At 40.7% G+C, this 18,417-nt stretch overlaps 1 protein-coding gene across 1 annotated transcript in view; it reads left to right on the forward strand.

Moving 5' to 3' along the window:
* Window positions 1-452: 452 nt before the first annotated feature.
* The window catches only part of Rnf24 (ring finger protein 24), a 47,823-nt gene continuing 29,858 nt past the window's right edge, over window positions 453-18,417 (forward strand). Inside the window, exon 1 of the mRNA XM_055609396.1 lies at window positions 453-498. The gene's annotated coding sequence lies outside the window, so the exon portion shown is untranslated. The remainder of the gene's footprint in view (window positions 499-18,417) is intronic.

Raw genomic sequence — 18,417 nt, forward strand, 5'->3', positions numbered from 1 at the left:
CGTCCGGGTGAGTGAGCGGAGGGCCAGCCTGAGGGCCGCGCGGCTGCGGCGCCGGCTCCGCGGGTCCGCGCCGGGATGCTGAGGGCAGCGCGCCGGCCTCGCCCCCGCTCGGAGCCCGCGGGGCCGCGGGGCGGCCCCCGCACACCCGCACAAAGGGCGGCGCGGGCTGTCACCCGGAGGTCACCCCGGGCTGGGCCCGGGCGGGGAGGCGGGCTGGGCGGAGGATGGAGGAGCCGCCGCCTCGGCGTCGGCGGTGGGGACGGACGCGCGTCTCGGGGGCGCGGAGTGGCCGTGGTTCTCGGGTCCCCGGCCACTCCTTCCTTTGTGGGGCTTGTCTCGTGCCTGGTTGTCACACCGTGCACGGCACACCGAGCCCTCCCTCGCTGCGTGCTCACTGATGGAAGTCATCGGGCCGCCTCAGCATCTGCGGTGGGGGGCGTGCGTGCACCCGCAGGCCGGAGAATTAACGACCCTGCTTTGTTTCCGGAGACCCGAGGGGTGTGTGTCCTGGGAAATGAGACGGCCTGAGGTCGTCCAAAAGGGCAGAAGGCAGAGAAGTGTAAAGATAACTCGCATCCTGACCCGTCCGTCCCTTATGTTATTTTAGATAGCAGGGTTTTTTGTTGATGTTGTTGTTTTGATTTTTGTGCTTTTGGTGTTTTGATGATTCTCATTGTAAAGCCAGTGGGTCTGTTCATTGAAAGTATGAGTCTGCATTCTCATGTCTCTGTATATTTAGAACACTTTGCTTTTAGGGTTAATGGTGATATATTTATGTGTCGGGGGTACGCCAACGTTTAGAACATCGCTTTCTGGGGCTTGGTTCATTGATAATAGGTCTTTGTACTTGTACGTGTCTGTAGGAATACTCCCAATATATCTGGGGCACTGCTTTCCCCACTCTTCAGTACAGGCAAATTGTGTTTTTGCCTTTCTGCTTTAATAAGAGGTGGTCTAGCAGGTTCTTTCCGTCTCCTTGTCTGTCCGGTCTTCGGCGCTCCCCCCAACCCCAATGCTTTGGCAAAGGATTTTATTGCATATTACCCTGGCATGCACCCCGGCTTTGATCTGAATTTTCGTGTGTTTGGTTGTGCTGCCCAGCAGAAAAGATCATCTTACAGGACTACCAGAAAACAACACCTTTTTTTTTTTCTCCATTGTTTGTCTTCATTTCCCACCCTCCCCTCCAAAGAGGGTAGGAAGCAGCATAGGCCCTTATTTGATAGGACTATGTGCCTGTTCACTTAGCCAGTTAAAAAGAGCTGATTAAGATTGCACCAGCCAGGTGTGGCGGCAACGGCCTTTATCCCATTGCTTGGGAGGAAGAGGCAGTAGGATCTCTGATTTCAAGGCCAGTCTGATCTACATAGGAATTCCAGGCCAGAACTGCATAATGAGACCTTGTCTCAATAAACAACAAGCTTTTCCTTGTTTTTGTTTTTTTTTTTAAGACTTATTTATTTATTTATTCATTTATTTATTATTTGTACAGATTTTTGCCTGCACACCAGATCTCATGGTAGATGGTTATGAGCCATCGTGTAGTTGCTGGGAACTGAACTCAGGACCTTTGGAAGAACAGTGTCTATTCTTAACCTCTGAGCCATCTCTTCAGCCCCCTTGTTATTTTGTCTTAACCAAGAGTATTTGAATTTTAGAAGATAGTCATTACTCTGTTTGAATAATGTATTTTGTTGTTTTTTTACCCTTCTAATTTTATAGAGTGAAAAAACACACTTCCTAAATATTTCTGTTATGATCTTTTGAGTCACAATAGTGGTGGTGAAAAAAATAGTTTATATATGAATAATTAATTGAGTGGGTTCAATTTTCTTTAAGATTCTCTTCAAGACTGCTTATTTTTGAGTCACAAATCTTTTCACTCCTAGTAAAATTTCAGTACAAAATGACATGTAAACCTCCACGACATCTGTTTATGCAGAGACTCCCTGCTTAAAACATTTGCTTTTAATTTGAAGGAGCAATTTTCCACTGGTCGGATGACAATACATTATTCTTGCTATATGCATTTCTCTTGAACTGCGGGTCACAACCCAACATGGGGTTGCATAACTGAATGTGGGAGTCACAAAAATTAGAATCAAAAGCTTCAGTGATCAAAATTTAATTCAAGGGCCTGGGGATGTAGTTTAGTGGATGGAGCACTTGCTTAGCATTCACAACACGCTGGGCTTGACGCCTTGGACCAAATTATCTAGATTTGGTGGCCCGCACCTGTAATCCATCGCCCTTTTTGGGATACAGCCTGGAACACAAGAGACCCTGCTAAAATAATAGTGACAATTCACAATCAAACACATAACTCTGAGATGTTCCAGCATCGCCCACTGGTGTGGCAATGCAGGACTTGACTGTAGCCTTGCTTCTGAATCTACTTGGCACCACAGTCTAACACTGCACTATGCCAGTGAACGCTGCCTGCAGGGCCTCTGCTCAGATCCTAGCCTGTCGCCTGTTAGAATCTGTTTTTGTTTTTTTCTCTGAACATAGAAACATAATGGTTTAAAGCTGGGTGTGTGGTAGACACCTTTAATCTCAGCACTCAGGCCAAGCAAGTTGATCTCTGAGTTCCTGGACAGTCAGAGCTACATAATAAAGAAACTGTCTCACACAAAACCCATAAATATTTTCCCGCTGTCATTCCTCCCAGCGTGTAAGTATAAAATTACTGTATCTGGGGCTTAAGAGATTGCTCAGTGTTTATGAGTGCTTACTGTCTACCAGAGGACCCAAATTTGGTTCCCAGCACCCACATTAGCAGTTTAGAGTCACCTGTAACTCTAGCTCCCGGGAATCCTATCCCCCTGGTTTCTGCTCTGTAGTTTACATACCCAAACAGGTGTGTCAGCAAACATCTTTAATCCTGTTGCTTTAAGGAAGAGACTGTAGGATCTCTGCTTTCAAGGCCAGCCTAGTCTACACAGTGAGTTCCAAGACAGCCAGGGCTACACAAAGAAACCCTGTCTTGAAAAACCAAGATAACAACAACAACAAACTTTAAAGAAAGAGAAATGGATTATATTGTGTTTAAATTATCCTTTTGGTGGGGGAGGAGGAACAGGATCTCACTGCATAATGAGTTCCAGGCCAGCCAGGGTTACACAGTGAGACCTTATCTCAAAACAAAAGCTGTTGAGTTGCTAACTTGAATTTCATTCCCCCAGGATCATTTGAATTTTGGTTTGGGATTCAATTGCCAACAACTTCAGACATGGCCCTGGATTAGCTCCTCTCATTGCTGTGACAGAACACCTGACCCAGATGACATGGCTGAACACCTGAGGGTGTGGTGGAAGTCCAAGGCAGGAGCCCAAGGCAGTCCATTGTGGCTAGTTGAGAAGCAGCAACAGTGATACTTGCAGATGCTCGGTTTACTTCAAGTCTGTGGAGTTACTGCCATTCACACTCGGGGGAGCTCATTTCCTCTTTAATTTTTTTTCTTTTTCAAAGTTTAACATTCCCCTGTTTTACGTGTTCTGGATGTTTTCCCTGCAAGTTTGTCTGTTCCAATGTACTTGCCTGGTGCCAGAGCATCAGATTCATGGAACTGGGGTAGCAGACAGTTGTGAGTGGCCATGTGGGTGCTGGGGATTGAACCCCAGTCCTCAAAGAGAAGCCAGTGCTTTTAACTGCTGGACTATTTTTCAGCCACCTTCCTCTTCAGTCAAGCCTCTGGGGGAAGGGGACGTCTTTATAGACACCCATGATGAGTCTAAGTCCCATCAAGTTGACCGATGAACCATCACAGGTCCTAAATATACTTTTCCCAGTTTGTACTGTGTATTTATATAAAGTAGCATTTTTGCATTAACATTATAAAGTCGAAGTATCACCACCTCTGAAAATGATGATGCAGCTACAATTTAATTCTCGCATACCCATATCAACATGCTAATTACTTCTGTTTACAGACAGGGTTTCTCTGTGTAGCCTTGGCTATCTTGGAATTCTCACTTAAGAAATCCATCTGCCTCCCTGAGTGCTAGGATTAAAGGTGTGTACCACCACACTTGGCAGAACTTTAATTTTTGTTTGTTTGTATGCTTGCTTGCTTGCTTTTTGACAGGCTTTCTCAGTATAGCTTTGGCTGTCTTGGAACTAGCTGCCTGCCAGCTGACCATTAATTTTTTAAGAGTGACTCAGCCATTTATTTATTATTTGTTCACTTATTCAAATATTCACTTATCTATATGTCTGCCTATCTATCTATCGATTGATCTATCTCTATCTTCTCTCTATGTCTCTCTAAGGCTGTAAAGGTTTAGAACTCAGATAGAAGCCCCTTATCTTCCTCTCATGAGCTCTAGAATCCTGTCCTTAGGACTCCTGCTTTTGTCTTCCTCTTATTAGAGACTACCTTCCTCCTGATTTCTTTGTCTCATATCCCTTCACTACTCACAGTTCCTGTATTTGTGCCTCGCTCTTGCATCATTAACTTTATGCAAGTCTTTCCACTTCAGCACACAGGCATGCTCTCACTTTTGTCTTTAAAATCACAATACCACATTTAATAAATTTTGTTTGCCTCCCAACAATCGCTTTGTTTACCTGATAGTTAAATGTCTCAAGTGAAAAGTACATGCTTTTTGCCTGTCTTATGTAGTAGCTACCATCCCTAACTACCTATAACTTACCTTCTTTTTTGTTTGTTTGAGTTTTTTAATGTTCTTTGTTTCTCTGTGTAGCCTTGGTTGGACTGGCTTTGTAGACCAGGCTGTCCTTGAACTCACATCGATCTGGCTGCCTCTGCCTCCCTGAGCCCTGAGATAAAAGGCCTGAGTCACCAAGCTCAACTGTTTTTTTTTTTTTTTTTTTTTTAATTATTTTTTTTGGGAGGGTACTTCTTGACTCTTGACTCTAGTCACACTAGAATGCCAGGAACATGATCCTTATCTGTTCTGAAATTCAAGAGCCTAATATATGAACAAAAGGCACAACCAACATTTTCCATCTAGCCAGGTAACTCTTACCTTTTAATTTTTCTAACAAGAAAATCCTTTCATTTTTGTTTTCTTCTTTCCTTCCTTCCTTTTTTTCTTTTCTTTGCTACACTTAAAGACGTTAAAAAGCCTGGCATGGTGGCACAGGTCTTTAGTCCCAAGACTCAGGAGGCAGAGGCAGGCAGATCTCTTTGAGTTCAAGGCCAGCCTGTTATACAGAGCCAATTCCAGGACAGGGCTACATAGAGAAAGAAACCCTGTCTCTTGAAAAACTGAGGGGGAAAAAAAGTTAAAAAGTTATGATAATTGTATTGACTTTTCTCTACAATACATTGCATCTCTCTTGTATGTTAATTCTAGCAGGGTTTCTCTGTGTAGCCCTGGCTGTCCTGGCACTCACTCTGTATACCAGGCTGGCTTTGAACTCACAGAGATCCACCTGTTTCTGCCTCCCCAGTGCTGGGATTAAAGGCATGCACCAACACCATGCTCCAATACTAGTTTTTTCTGTTTGATAACCTCTCAGTTTCTTCATGTGTATGATCGAAATAGTAGTATGCACTCCATTTATTTGTCCTGTGGATCAAATGAGATAATGAAAAATACTCATTTTGGCACTCAGTGAAAAATTGTTATAACCTTCAATTTAGACTTCACTGCAACATAATATTTTTTAAATAATTTATTTAATTTTGTGCACATCAGCGTGAAGGTGTCAGATCCCTTGGAAATGGAGACAGTTGTGAGCTGCCATGTGGGTGCTGGGAATTGAACCCAGGTCCTTTGGAAGAGCAGACAGTGCTCTTAACCACTGAGCCATCTCTCCAGCCCCTAAAACTGTGTAGCCTAGGCTGGCCTTGAACTTGTGATCCTCCTGCCTCTGCCTCCTTCAGCAAATCCTACCAGTGTGCGCCACCACAACCAGCATAATATTTTTAATACTTAAAAAAAATTACACTTATTTTGTGTTGGTATATCTGTGCCATGGGGTACATGTAGGTGTCAAAGGACAACGCACAGAAATTCATTCCCTATTAACATGTGGGCCCAGGGGATTGAACTCAGGTCATCAGCCTTGGAGGCAAGCATCTTTACCTTCTGAATCGTCTCTTTAATATTTTTGTTTAGAATACTTATATCCCTCTACGATTTATTGGTCATAATATGACCTATTTAGTTTTTTTCTTTTTCTTTCTCTTTTCTCCCCTCCTCAACCCCCCAATTTCTTGCTTGTTGGTTCCCCAGATTACATCATGTGATAGGTTAGTAAAGTGGTCTACAGTTGACAAATGAGCAGCTTGTAGCACTTCGTAGCAGTTTGGTCAGTTGATAAATCGTTTTGATCATTTGATAAAATAGTTTAATTTGGGGGGGCTGGAGAGATGGCTCAGTGCTTAAGAGCATTGGCTGCTCTTCCAGAGGACCCAGGTTGGCTTCCCAGCACCTAGATGGCAGCTCACAACTGTCTGTAACTCCAGTTCCAGTAGTTCTGGCATCCTCACACATATATACGTGCAGTCAAAACATCAATGCCCATAAAAATAAATAAATCTTTTTTTAAAAAGTTTACTTTTGAGCCAGGTAGTGTTTATTTGGCTTGCTCAGAGGTTCCTTCTTCAAGTTATTCCACATTGTTATTTGTATTCCTTTTTGAAACAATTCTGTTGTGTAGCCATGGCTAGCCTGATCTCCCTATCTCAACCCAGCCAGTCTTCAGCTTGAAATAACCTTTTACCTCTGTCCATCATGCTAAGATTATAGTCATGTGCTAAAACTTTCAAATGCCCAGTGTGTCATCAAGCAGATTGCTTATTTATTTATCCATTTATTCATTTATTTATCCATTTATTCATGCATTTATTTGTTTGTTTGTTTGTTTATGCTATTTGAGATAATATTTAATATAGCCCAGCAAGCTTTGAACTTAAGTTGGAAGATGACCTTGAACCTCAGGTCTCTGCCTCCTTAAGTGCTAGGATTGTAGATAAATGTCATCATATCTGGGAAACAGGTTTTTTGTTTGTTTGCTTGTTTGTTTCAAGTAACTGTAAGATGTTCTCTTCACTGCTGGCAAGCTAGGCAGAATGATAGATGTAGCATTTCAACATGCTTTGAGGGTCATGTTAAGGCTATAGACAGGCTGTAAAAGTCCCACCAGAAAGAGTTAGGTCTTATTAGACTTAAAAAGTTTGTTTCTATATATTAAGTGCTTTTGTTTTAAGTTTATTTTCTCATTATTTGTGTTATTTTTTTTTTCTTTTTAAGTTTGGAAGTTTGTTTAAGAACCAAGGACCTTTTCACACTAAAACTGAGGGTGAGTTTTAGTTTTAGAAATTGTTTCTTGAATTAATTTGGTAGTTACTCCACTTTCTTATGTAGATGAATAATGGCAGCTTTTATAATCTGAGTATGTCAGCCCACAGAATGCAAGCCTGTGTAAACTGCAGGCTTTAAAAGAATGCCAGATGGTTGAAAAGGAATTGTGAGCACTCCACTAGTGCCATCCTTTGGGAGCCAGCTGGATAAACCTTGTCTGCTCTGGAGGTGAGAACTAGACACTTTGTTCGGGGACAGCTGGCCCCTGAATAGCTGGCCTGTGGCCTTCTTTTGGGTTGGCCACTCTTGGAAAGCCAGCCGGGGCCTTCCATCTACTCTAAGGATAGACGCCAAAGAGGTAGTTACGCCAGGCCTTGCTCTGTGGCGTCTGCTTCAGGACTGAAGCAGGCCTGCAGTGTCAAGGAATAGAAGCCACTTGGTATTGCAAGTGAAGCCTGTGTCATGAAATTGCTTTGGGAAAGCTTAATGCCCTGTGGTTATGAATTTAATGCTAAGCATAGAAGAATTGCTTGTCAACAAAAGTCAATGCTTTTACATTGGGACTTTTTCCAGTTTATCTGTTTTCATTTATTAACATCTCTTAAAATGAGGTTTGCTTATTATTTTCATCTTTATCTTCTAAAATTCGGGTCATTTGGATTAGTAATTTTTTTTTTACCTTATTATAAAGTTTACTTCTTTATAAACCATAAGCTTCAATAGAGGGTTAGTTATATATGTTAAAATTTGTCTCATTTTATTACTAATGTCCTAAGTAGACAGGTGCTTGTGCCAGGCATTTCCTTATACCCTTCAGCAGATTTAATATTAGTTTAATTAAGGGCAAAAGAAGTATAAGTGATGATAATTATCTTTTGGATTTTCAACATTAATAGCCTCATTCAGATTTTGCATTCTAGTTTCATATTGCCTACTCTTAAAAGAGTTGGTGCAAATTAAATGATGGAAAGGAAGAAGGGGTTGACACTGCAAGCCACCCAGTTCTGGGATTTCAGGGATGTGGAGTGGGGTAGAGTGCATTGTCAAAAACAAGTTTTCATGTGTGGAGGGCATGGAGTGTTGGTGGGCAAACTACACCTTTGACAGAAAGAAAGAAAAAAAACAATCCTGTTTCTCACAATAGTATGTTGTCTTAATTTTTTTTTTTTCATTTGGAGATTGAATGGTTCTGAATTTCCTGTTAAGTTCATCTAAACAAAGCAAAAACCATTATGAACTACTTACTTTTTCTTTTAATTCTCTCCCAAGTCTGAGTGTGTGAAATTATACGTTGTGCTTTAAACTTCAAATAGCATCTAGTCTCTGCAACTTGGACTGAATTGTGTGCATGGCTATAATTAAAGTTTCTTCAGTCTTTTGGTTTTTCAGTTTTGTCTCTGAAAAAAAAAAAGCCAAAAGTTATCTGTCTGTCTGTCTGTCTATCTATCTATCTATCTATCTATCTATCTATCTATCTATCTATCTATCTATCGAGACAGGGTCTTACTATGTAGCCCTGGATGACCTAGAACTCTCTTTGCAGATGTAAACAACTCTGCTTCCCAAGTGCTGGGATTACAGGTGTACACCACCACCTCTGGCCCAGAAGGAAATTTTAAGATATTTTTTTCTTCAAATCACAAAGGTATATCAATATCTACAGATAATGTTATGCAAAATCTTTCACCTGGATTAGACTGCACTAAAAGCATTGGATAGCTGTGGTAGTACAGGTATACTTGTTTCCTCCTTACAACTACGCCGAAATTATTGATTGTTCATGGGTGATAAAATTAAAGTTCAAAGAAGTGACCCTTTGAGGTTGACCAGTCAGGGGCCAGGAGCCCATCTCCTCTCAGAGTTTATGCCGCCAGCTCCCAGGAGAGTAGTCAGACACATGCTGGGGATGAAGGAAGTTCAGACATCTTTGCAAAGAGCAGCTGAAGAACGACTGCAGCAGCTAAAGGACGTGAATAAAAGTGATTACAGTTGAAATGGGACAAAGAGGATGTGTGGTTCCTTAGAGTCATCGGAACACATGACTGCAAAGTTGATGCTTCTAGCAACGGAAATTTACTTTCTCGCAGTTCTGAAGTCTAAAAGTGGAAATCAAGGAGACAAGGCTGCTGAGCTCCCCAGTGACTCCAGAAGAAGTGTTTTCTCAAAACACTTGTCAATAGATGTGTAATCTATACAATCTAAACAGATTGATCTCTAAATCCTTAACTTTTTTTGTTGTTATTTGTGAGAGAGAATTGCTGTGTAGTCCCAGCTGGCCTGGACCTGCTATGTAGACCATGCTGTGCAGTACTCTGATTCTCCTGCTGCTGCTTCTCATTTCTGGGATTAAACTACCACAACCAGTTTCAAATCCTTAATCACACCTGCAAAGACCCTTTGTTTTAAGGTCACAATTAGGTTTCTGGAACAGTTTTTTGTTTTTTTTGTTTTTTTGGTTTTTTTTGGTCCCCATTTAACCATTCACTCTGTGAGGAAATAATTTCCTTGATGATAATTTTTAGTTTCAATTCTGTGTCACACAGAACCTCCAATTAGACAGGTATCCAGCAGACCAATGCAAGATGGAGAAAGCATAGAAGGACAGAAGGCTGAACTTCATGGGAAGGGTTAGAGAATCAGGCAGAGTAGACATTTTTATCAATGATCGGGGATACTTGGGATGTACAGATAGTAGAAACAATCAAAACAAAGATGGGCCCATCTTTGGGGAAGCATCTGATTACCGTGTAGTATTTAGAGAAATAGTGGAGAGTAAGGTTCAAAGCAGGGTCAATTCATGCAAGGTCCAGAGTGCTACATGAATGAATTTGTTCATAGAGTTGTTTCTTGTGGGAACATGTTTCTCACAGGTCTTCAGGGCTTTTATAAATCCCTCGGGGAAAGTGTGTAGGGCTTTTTTTTTGTTTTGTTTTTCACATTTTATTTTACTCTTAAAATATTTTATGTGCATGTTTGGTAGCATGCACGTAGGAGCCTACAGAGGTCAGAAAGTCATTGGATCCCCTGGAGCCAGAGTTACAGACTGTTAGCTGCCGTGTGGATGCTGGGCACACTACCCAGGTCCTCCGCCAGAACAACACGTGTCCTGAATCACCGAGCCATCTCTCTAGCCCCTTGTTTTCTTTTTGAGACATGGTCTTGCTGTAGCTCAGACTGGCCTTAAACATTCACTGGTCCTCTTTGTCTCTGCCTGCCAAGTATTAGGATTCCAGGCTTGTACTAACGTACCCTGTGTCTCTTTCTTTTTGAGAGAAATTACCCTGTAGTTACCACACCGTTTGTTAGAATTACAGGTATGAACTACTATGCCTGGTTTGTAGATTCTTAACATTATTCTGTTTATGTATGTGGGCATTGTTTTTCACCTGCATATCTGGGCACGACCTATATGCAGTGCCCACAGAAGACAAAGAATTTGTCATATTTCCTAGAACAGTTACAGTTGGTTGCTGGGAATCAAACCCAGGACCTCTAGAAGAGCAACTGTACTCTTAAACACTGTACCATCTCTTCAGCCCTGTAGACTTTTTCTATTGATTTTTTTTTTTTTTTTTTTTTTTTAGAAAGCAACAGTTCTTTGAGGGGTGGGGGGTTGTTAAATCAGTGCTGTGGGATGGGAGGTATGTATGTGCTGGGACATTTGCCTAAACAGTCCCCAGAACTACAAAACCATCGCTTGAATTAGAAGCAGAATATTTTGTGCTTTGAAGACATTTCTGGACATTGATTTTTCTTGCTGCTTTACTTTGAACTTCATGGGAAGAGAATTTACAAAGTGAGCTCCACAGAATCTTAGCGCCATGTGTGGAATATGTTGTGAATGTTGTGGGTTAAGATAGGATCTCAGAAAATGAAGTGATCAAATGTCAACAAAAGGAAATCCAGCATTCAGTTCTGAATGCAGCTGTGACTTCTGTGTTGTATGTTTCGGTTCTCTGTTTTGTTCACTGCCATCATTCTTTTACAACTCCAGAATTCTGTGAAAGCAGGACAGTTCTGAGGAGGGGGCCGCTGCATCCGCGAAAGGATTTGTTTGTATTTGGAGACTTCTCCTACTTTCTTTCTTTGTATATTCTGTAAAACTGTTCTGTTTTACAGATTTTCAGTAAAAGAATGTATTTCAAATATAAACAATAGTTGTGTTCTGTAGGTGTGTGGCTGTCTTATTCAAGGAGAAATGGGTATTTTCCATGTAACTTATCCTACTTCTGTACACTGAAAAACCAGTAAAGTGGATTTTGCCCACGGCTTCCCTTTATTTTCTACTGAGGTAATTATTTCTTCATAGACTCAACTCTCTTACTTTGCTTTTGTTGGTGATGGTGGTGCTTTTGTTATGTTTTTTGAGAAAGGGTCTCACCATAGCCGGCTGGCTTGAAACTCACTACATATACCATGCTGGCCTGGACCTCAACAGAGCTGTGCCTGCCTCTGCCTCCTGGGAGCTGGTATTACAGGCCTCGGCTACCACACCCAGCTCAACTATGTTGCTTCGCAAACTTGTGTTTGCAGCAGGCTTAGGTTTTGTTGGGTAGTCTGAGTGCTCCGGTACTCCACCTCATGCTCAGTAGTTACAGCAGCGGTTCTCAGTTCTCAGTCCGACCTCCCTCTCCTAGGGACCATCTGAAAACGCACAGTAGCAAAATTACAGTTATGAAGTAGCGATGAAAATGATTTTGTAGTTGGGAGTCATCACAGCATGAGGAGCTGTGTTACAGGGTCACAGCATGAGGACGGGCGAGAAGCACTGAGTTACAGGGTTTGTCACACTTGTTTCCCCTCAGCCTGTTCGCTTTCCCCTTCCCTTGCCAAGGTGTTTTAAAGGTGCGTCCAGGTCATTTTGTCTCTGCTTTATCCAGTATAGCTCTGCTTCCTTTTGTTTTATGTTATGAACTCATCACAGGACCCGTGTCCTGGTCCTGGGCCTCTCACTCACGTTTGGGCTTTGTCTGCTTCTTCATCACATGGTGCAGTTCGTTGCTGTTCCCTGCATTAGGTTCAACATTGTATCACATCCAGAGGTGGTATGTATCTACCCCCACTTCTGGCACAGCAAAAGACCAGAGCGAGGGTAGTCACAGTGTAAGGCATTTCATTTGGGCTATAGTGATGCCTTTTCTTACTCTGCTGTGTCTTTTACATTTGTTAGCAAGAATTCTGTAAGATCTTTATCTCATCAAAGGGTTCCTTAGGGTAGCCATAAAATACACTTTATATGAGAGGCTGCCACTGTAACTTTATATTGTATTCTTTTACAAATAAGTTTAATTAAAATGAGAGAAATTGAATTGTTTGATTTGAGGATTTAATCTTTTGTGTTCGTGGTACTGCCTTTGTTTTTTGAGTATCATATCAAGATGTGAATTATTTCATTTAAAATTGACACGTAGTCTTAATATCTCTGCAAGTTAAAGATGCAAGTATATAAAAGCCCCTTTTAGTCAAGCAATGGAAGGAAAGCACACTAGGTTAGGGTGAAAAGTCAGACTCTTAGTTTGCTTTAATCCAGCACTTCCTCGGATCTCAGTCCATTCCACTCATTCTTCAGGGTAACTGTTACTAAATTACCAAGAAATAATGAATCTGGAATAAAAAACAAGATAAGTGAACACCATAAATGACATCGGTTTTAAATTTATTTCCTCAATCATATGAAAAATGGCGATACTTATGTATTTTTTTCTAGATTACTCATTTCTTAAGCAAGATTTTATTTTAGAGAATTAAACCTTTGATCCAAAGCTAGTTGGAATTTAAAAACCTGCTTCCCTCAATTTATTTAAAGTATAATACTGAAGAACCTCACTTGTCCAATTTTTATGACTTCTCAGAAGTATTGCAAAGTGATTTCAAATTCTTGAATACTCTTAAGACTTGCTCGGAGGCTTGCTGGCTTGAATGTAATCTGATTCAGTTTTTAGTTAGTAGTTTGTGTCCCCATTTTAATTTGGTTTAAATATATTATGTACAAGAGTCTGAGTCATCAGATCTGTAAAGTATATATCTTCTATAAAGATAGAAATAAAAGCCATAGGTTATGCTTTGCATTTTTAATGTTTTATATTTTTTCTCTCTAAAAAGTATTGGGATATATATATATATATATATATATATATATATATATCCTTAAAATACTGTATTTTCATGTAATTGGGTATAGGTTAAAGAAAAGAGAAGGCTGCATACTTAAAAAAATCTTAAAGCAGAGATTCTTCATTGACTAATTTTTACTTTATCAGCTGCGTAGTGGTGGTAGTATATGCCTTTAATCCCAGCACTTGGGAGGCAGAGGCAGGCAGATCTCTGAGTTCCAGGACAGCCAGGGCTACACAGATATACCCTGTCTCAAAAAAAAAAAAAAAAAAAAAATCCCAAAAAATTGCCCTTTATGCTAAAGAGTTCTTTGATCATTTCTCTGATACTTCTTAACTTCACGTTCCTTTAATACTCATTTTATCCTGCTCCAATTTTCTGTACTGAACACCTTTTGTTTTTATTTCTTGAATCCTTGTTCTCAGGAAAGTAGCCTTGACTTCAAAGGAAAATTAAATAGGTTAGGGTTCTTAGCTTAGTAACCATCTCTAGGCAATCTCTAATCATCGTAAGAAAGTCATTAAAGTATGTGCTAGCACCTGTGCTATATGCTGTTTACTTAAAATGGAGTAGACTGTGGTGTGGTCTCCTAAAACTGAAGCATGCCATCAGAAAGGGATGCCTTAAAAGACTGCAAGCAGATGGAGACCTTTACAGAAACCCACAACTGGGCAAAATTCAGAGAGCAACTGATAGTGGATACCTAGCCCAGATGATAAATCTGCAACAAAATCCCCATACCTAAGGTTCAGGGAACTTCGGGAGAGGAGCAGAAAGTTTGCGAGAGCCAAAGGATCAGGGAGCTGCACAGTTGTGTCTCCTAGAAATGATAAGGAAGCTACACTTGTGATACCTCAACAATGTGGTTGCCTAAACAAGACCTGAACAATGGCAATAGCAGTAGACATGCTGACATGGAAAGGGACGGTCTCTACCCACTGCTGAGGGAGGGAGAATGAGTTGTTCCCTAATGGGTCTGCTAATACCAAGTGGTCAGCGCTGAAATCATGTACATACAAACAAGCCACTCAGCAAGTCTTACTTGTGTGTTGTCTGTTTGCGATTTTCCGTACTTAACACCTTTTGTTTTTATTTCTTGAATCCTTGTTCTCAGGAAAGTAGCCTTGACTTCAAAGGAAAATTAAATTGGTTGTGGTGCACGCCTTTAATCCCAGCACTCAGGAGGCAGAGGTAGGCATATCTCTGTGTTTGAGGCCAGCCTGCTCTACAGAGTTCCACCACAGCCAGGGCTGCACAGAGAAACCAAAAACAACAAAATTAAAGAAAAAGAGGCCATCAATTTGAGAGGCAGCAAGAGAGGACCTGAGTTGGATAGCGAGCAAGGAGGGAGAAATGCTGTAATTGTGTATTAACTTTTAAGACTGAAAAAGATGTACACAAGAAGAGCTCGGGAATGTTAGTGGTAGAGTTCTTGTTCAGGGTGCAGGAGGTCCTGTTGCATCTCCAGCACAGGGAAAAAAATCATCCCTTTCTTACGCCCCATAAGTAAAATCAGCATAATTGTTTTTAATCAGGTGAGCTGAAGCTCACAGATCGTCGTCATCATTTCTCATCTCAGCCAAAGTGATTTAGTGCAGGAAGTGAATTTCTACTTGCTGAATTCAAAAGTTGCTTTACTACTTGCTGAATGTAATAGTTGCTTTAGAGTAGCGACTGTGTGTAGGCCCAGAGCAGAAGGCTTGCTGCATGGGTGCAGATAAGACACACTTCCTTTCTATAGAGTCCTTTTAGGAAATTGTGTCACCACTTCATTGCTTCATGTTCTTGCCCACTTTTAATACAGCCAGAGCCCACAAGGTGTAGTGGGCTCCACCCCAGTCTTTGACCTATTCTTTTTGTGGTAAGGAGGCCTATAAAGCAGTGGGCCACAGCACTTACCACTCTTAAACTCCTTGGAGTCAAGAGAGCTAGTACATTCTACAAGAAACAAATGTACATTTTTTGTCTTTTTAAGATAAGTATGCCAGTTGGGTCAGTGAGATAGCTTAGCAGTTAAAAACACTTGGCACCAAGCCTTGTGGCTTTGACTTTAACCCCTAGAACCTACATGGTAAGTGCTTCAAGCTGTCCTCTGACCTTGACATACACTCCAATGTACAGTGCCCCCTCCCATACACAATAAATAAGTAATTTAAAAAATTTTAATGAGTTAGTATAAAAAAGAATGGTCCCATTCCATCTAACATTTTACTTGGGTTTACTAGCTTTATTCATGTCAGATTTATCATCTCTTATATGCCAAGTATCATCTAGTCTGAATTTATAAATGGATAACTCCTTTTTTTGATCCGCTAAGTTACACTTTAATATTTATTAGATTGCAATTGTCACTTTAATATTCTTTTTCATATGATATGACTGAAAAGTTCCTGTAAAACTTAAAACAGGAACTTCTGAGGCATTTCAATACTTTCCATAGGCTAACTTCCTATAAATGTAGTGAAATCAAGTCGAGCTTGCATTTGACTTTTATTAAGCTAACTCCAACTCTTTTCAAAATCAAACATATAAAATTTTTTTTTTGCACAGTAAATTCCAATGGTATTTTTTGGAAACAGTGATATAGGGATAGCATATGGCCGTTGATTGAAGTTCTGGCTTCACTTATTAACTGTGGTCTTAGCCTCAGATGGAACTAATTACAACTAAATACTTCAAAGTTACTGTGAATGTAATTTAGTTTCTTTAACAAAGTACTGTCCTAATTATTGTTGCTATGCAAGGGCTAGAACATTGCAAGGAGTAAACACAAAACAGCTAGCCTTTGCAGATACATACCAGCTTTGGCCACCTGGCTGCTGAGATGTGCCTGGCCAGAGGTTCCATTATAGCGATTGTCAGATGTAAAAAATTGTTCCCACTTCACTTAATTTAATACTTTTTCATCTTTTTTGGAGGTTGTATATGTGTCATTTCTGATAGTTTTAAAATTTGTTGTTTACCCCTCTTTTGAATAGCTTTATTACATCTTCATAGTTTGCTTATTTAATCTTCAGGCCTAGGCTGGACAGATGGTCTATCTGTTAACGGCACCTGTTGCTCTTGTAGAAGACCCAGGTTCAGTTTCCAGTGCCTACATAGTAGCTCACAACCATCTATATGACATCATCAGTTCCAGGCGATCTGATGCCTCCGTCTCACTCCTTTTTTTTTTTTTAATAAATAAATGTATTTATTTTAATAAATTGGAGGTATAGACAGTTGTGAGCTGCCATGAGGGTGCTGGGAATTGAACCTGGGTCCTCTGGAAGGGCAGCCAGTGCTCTTAACCACTGAGCCATCTTTTCTCCTTCTCCCTTCTGTAAGTGCCAGGCACACATGTATGTGCTTCTACATGTATATACATGCAAGCAAACACTCATATATACAATAAACCTAAAATAAAAACTTTAAACAGCCAAAGAATGTGTCTACTTCTGCAAGCCACAGCTCCCCCATCAGGCAGCTCACAACCATATGTAATTCTAGTTCTAGGGCACTCAACATCTCATTCTGGCCTCTGGGCGCCTGCATGTGCTAGACAAAAATCACATAGGCACACACGTGCAAATAAGTCTCTAAATGTCCATTAATTGGATTTTAGTTTGTTCCTAGAGTTGAACCTTTATCACCATAATTTGGGAACATTTTCATTATCATTGTCTAAGAGGGGGCCTCATTCCTCTAGTCACCACTCTCTGTCTGTACTCTACACTAAGCAACTGCCAGTCTTCTGTTTGTATTCTCTCTGTCCTTGATAGAAACACAGTCATATGTGGCCATTTGGGACTGGTTTGTTTGACTTTCAAGTTTCATTTTGCCTGTCTTTTTGAAATCTTAAGGTTCTCAGAAGCATATTGACCTTTAGGAGGGATGAGTAGAATGACTTTTGTTAATAGAGAAAACTGACTTGAGCCGTGACTCAATCACAAGTGAGGAGACATGTGCTCTAAATAGTTACTGTAGGTATAGAGTGAAGAGTGGCTTTCTTGTAGAAAAGGAAAAGATTAGTTCTTTTGCATTCCCCTTGTGTGCATGGATGTGATTGTTGGCATATTTTTCCATATACAGGATAATAATATGAGACTCTGGCGTTATTGTAATAAAATCTGTTGAACCACTATCATTTTTATTTGCTGTTTTTCTCCTTTTTTCTGTTCGTTGTTTTGCACAACTCAGACATTATGATCATTTCTAAGTTTGCACACTACATTTTTAGTTAAGGTTTTGTTGTTGTTTTCAAGACAGGGTTTCTCTGTGTAGCCTTTGACTCACTTTGTAGACCAGGCTGGCTGCAAACTCAGAGATCCACCTACCTCTGCCTCCCTGAGTACTGGGATTACAGGTGTGCCTGGCTTAATTATTAAGTTTTATGAGATGAAAACTTAGATGTTTTATTTTGAATAACCAACTATTATGTATTATAGGTTGAATGTTCCTACTTTGAAAATCTGAAATGCTTCAAGAATTGCGACTTTTTGAGCAGTGAACATGATGACACAGTCCTCGTGTGACTGCTCATAGTGGGATTGTGTATTCGACATAGAGAAACACAAATGACTGTTTAGACTTGTGTCCCCACCCCAATATTTTACATTATGTAACTACACAGAGAGGAGATAGGGACATTATTTCAGAATCTGCTCCTCCTGCCCCCCTAAAAAAAATCCAAAGCCTTGATATAGTTCTGGTCCTAATCATTTCAGATAAATGATATTAAACCCGTAGCATAAATGAAGTTTGGAGTCAGGATATATCAGTCGGATAGAAGTAGTTGGCTGATCATTTGTGTTGTAATTCTATGGAAGTAATCGGTAAATGTATTCAGACTACTTCAGCTGTCACATTGTATCTGGTCAGTAGCTGCTCATTGTTAATTCCAGCAGTGGGGAGGCAGAGGCAGGGGGATCTCTGTGAGTTCCAGGCCAGCCCAGTTTACAGACAGCCAGGGCTACAGAGAGAAACCCTGTCTGGAAGAACAGGAGAGAGAGAGAGAGAGAGAGAGAGAGAGAGAGAGAGAGAGAGA

This window comes from Psammomys obesus, unplaced genomic scaffold (assembly GCF_907164565.1).
Source record: "Psammomys obesus unplaced genomic scaffold, mPsaObe1.curated_primary_1811, whole genome shotgun sequence".
Lineage (NCBI taxonomy): Eukaryota > Metazoa > Chordata > Mammalia > Rodentia > Muridae > Psammomys > Psammomys obesus.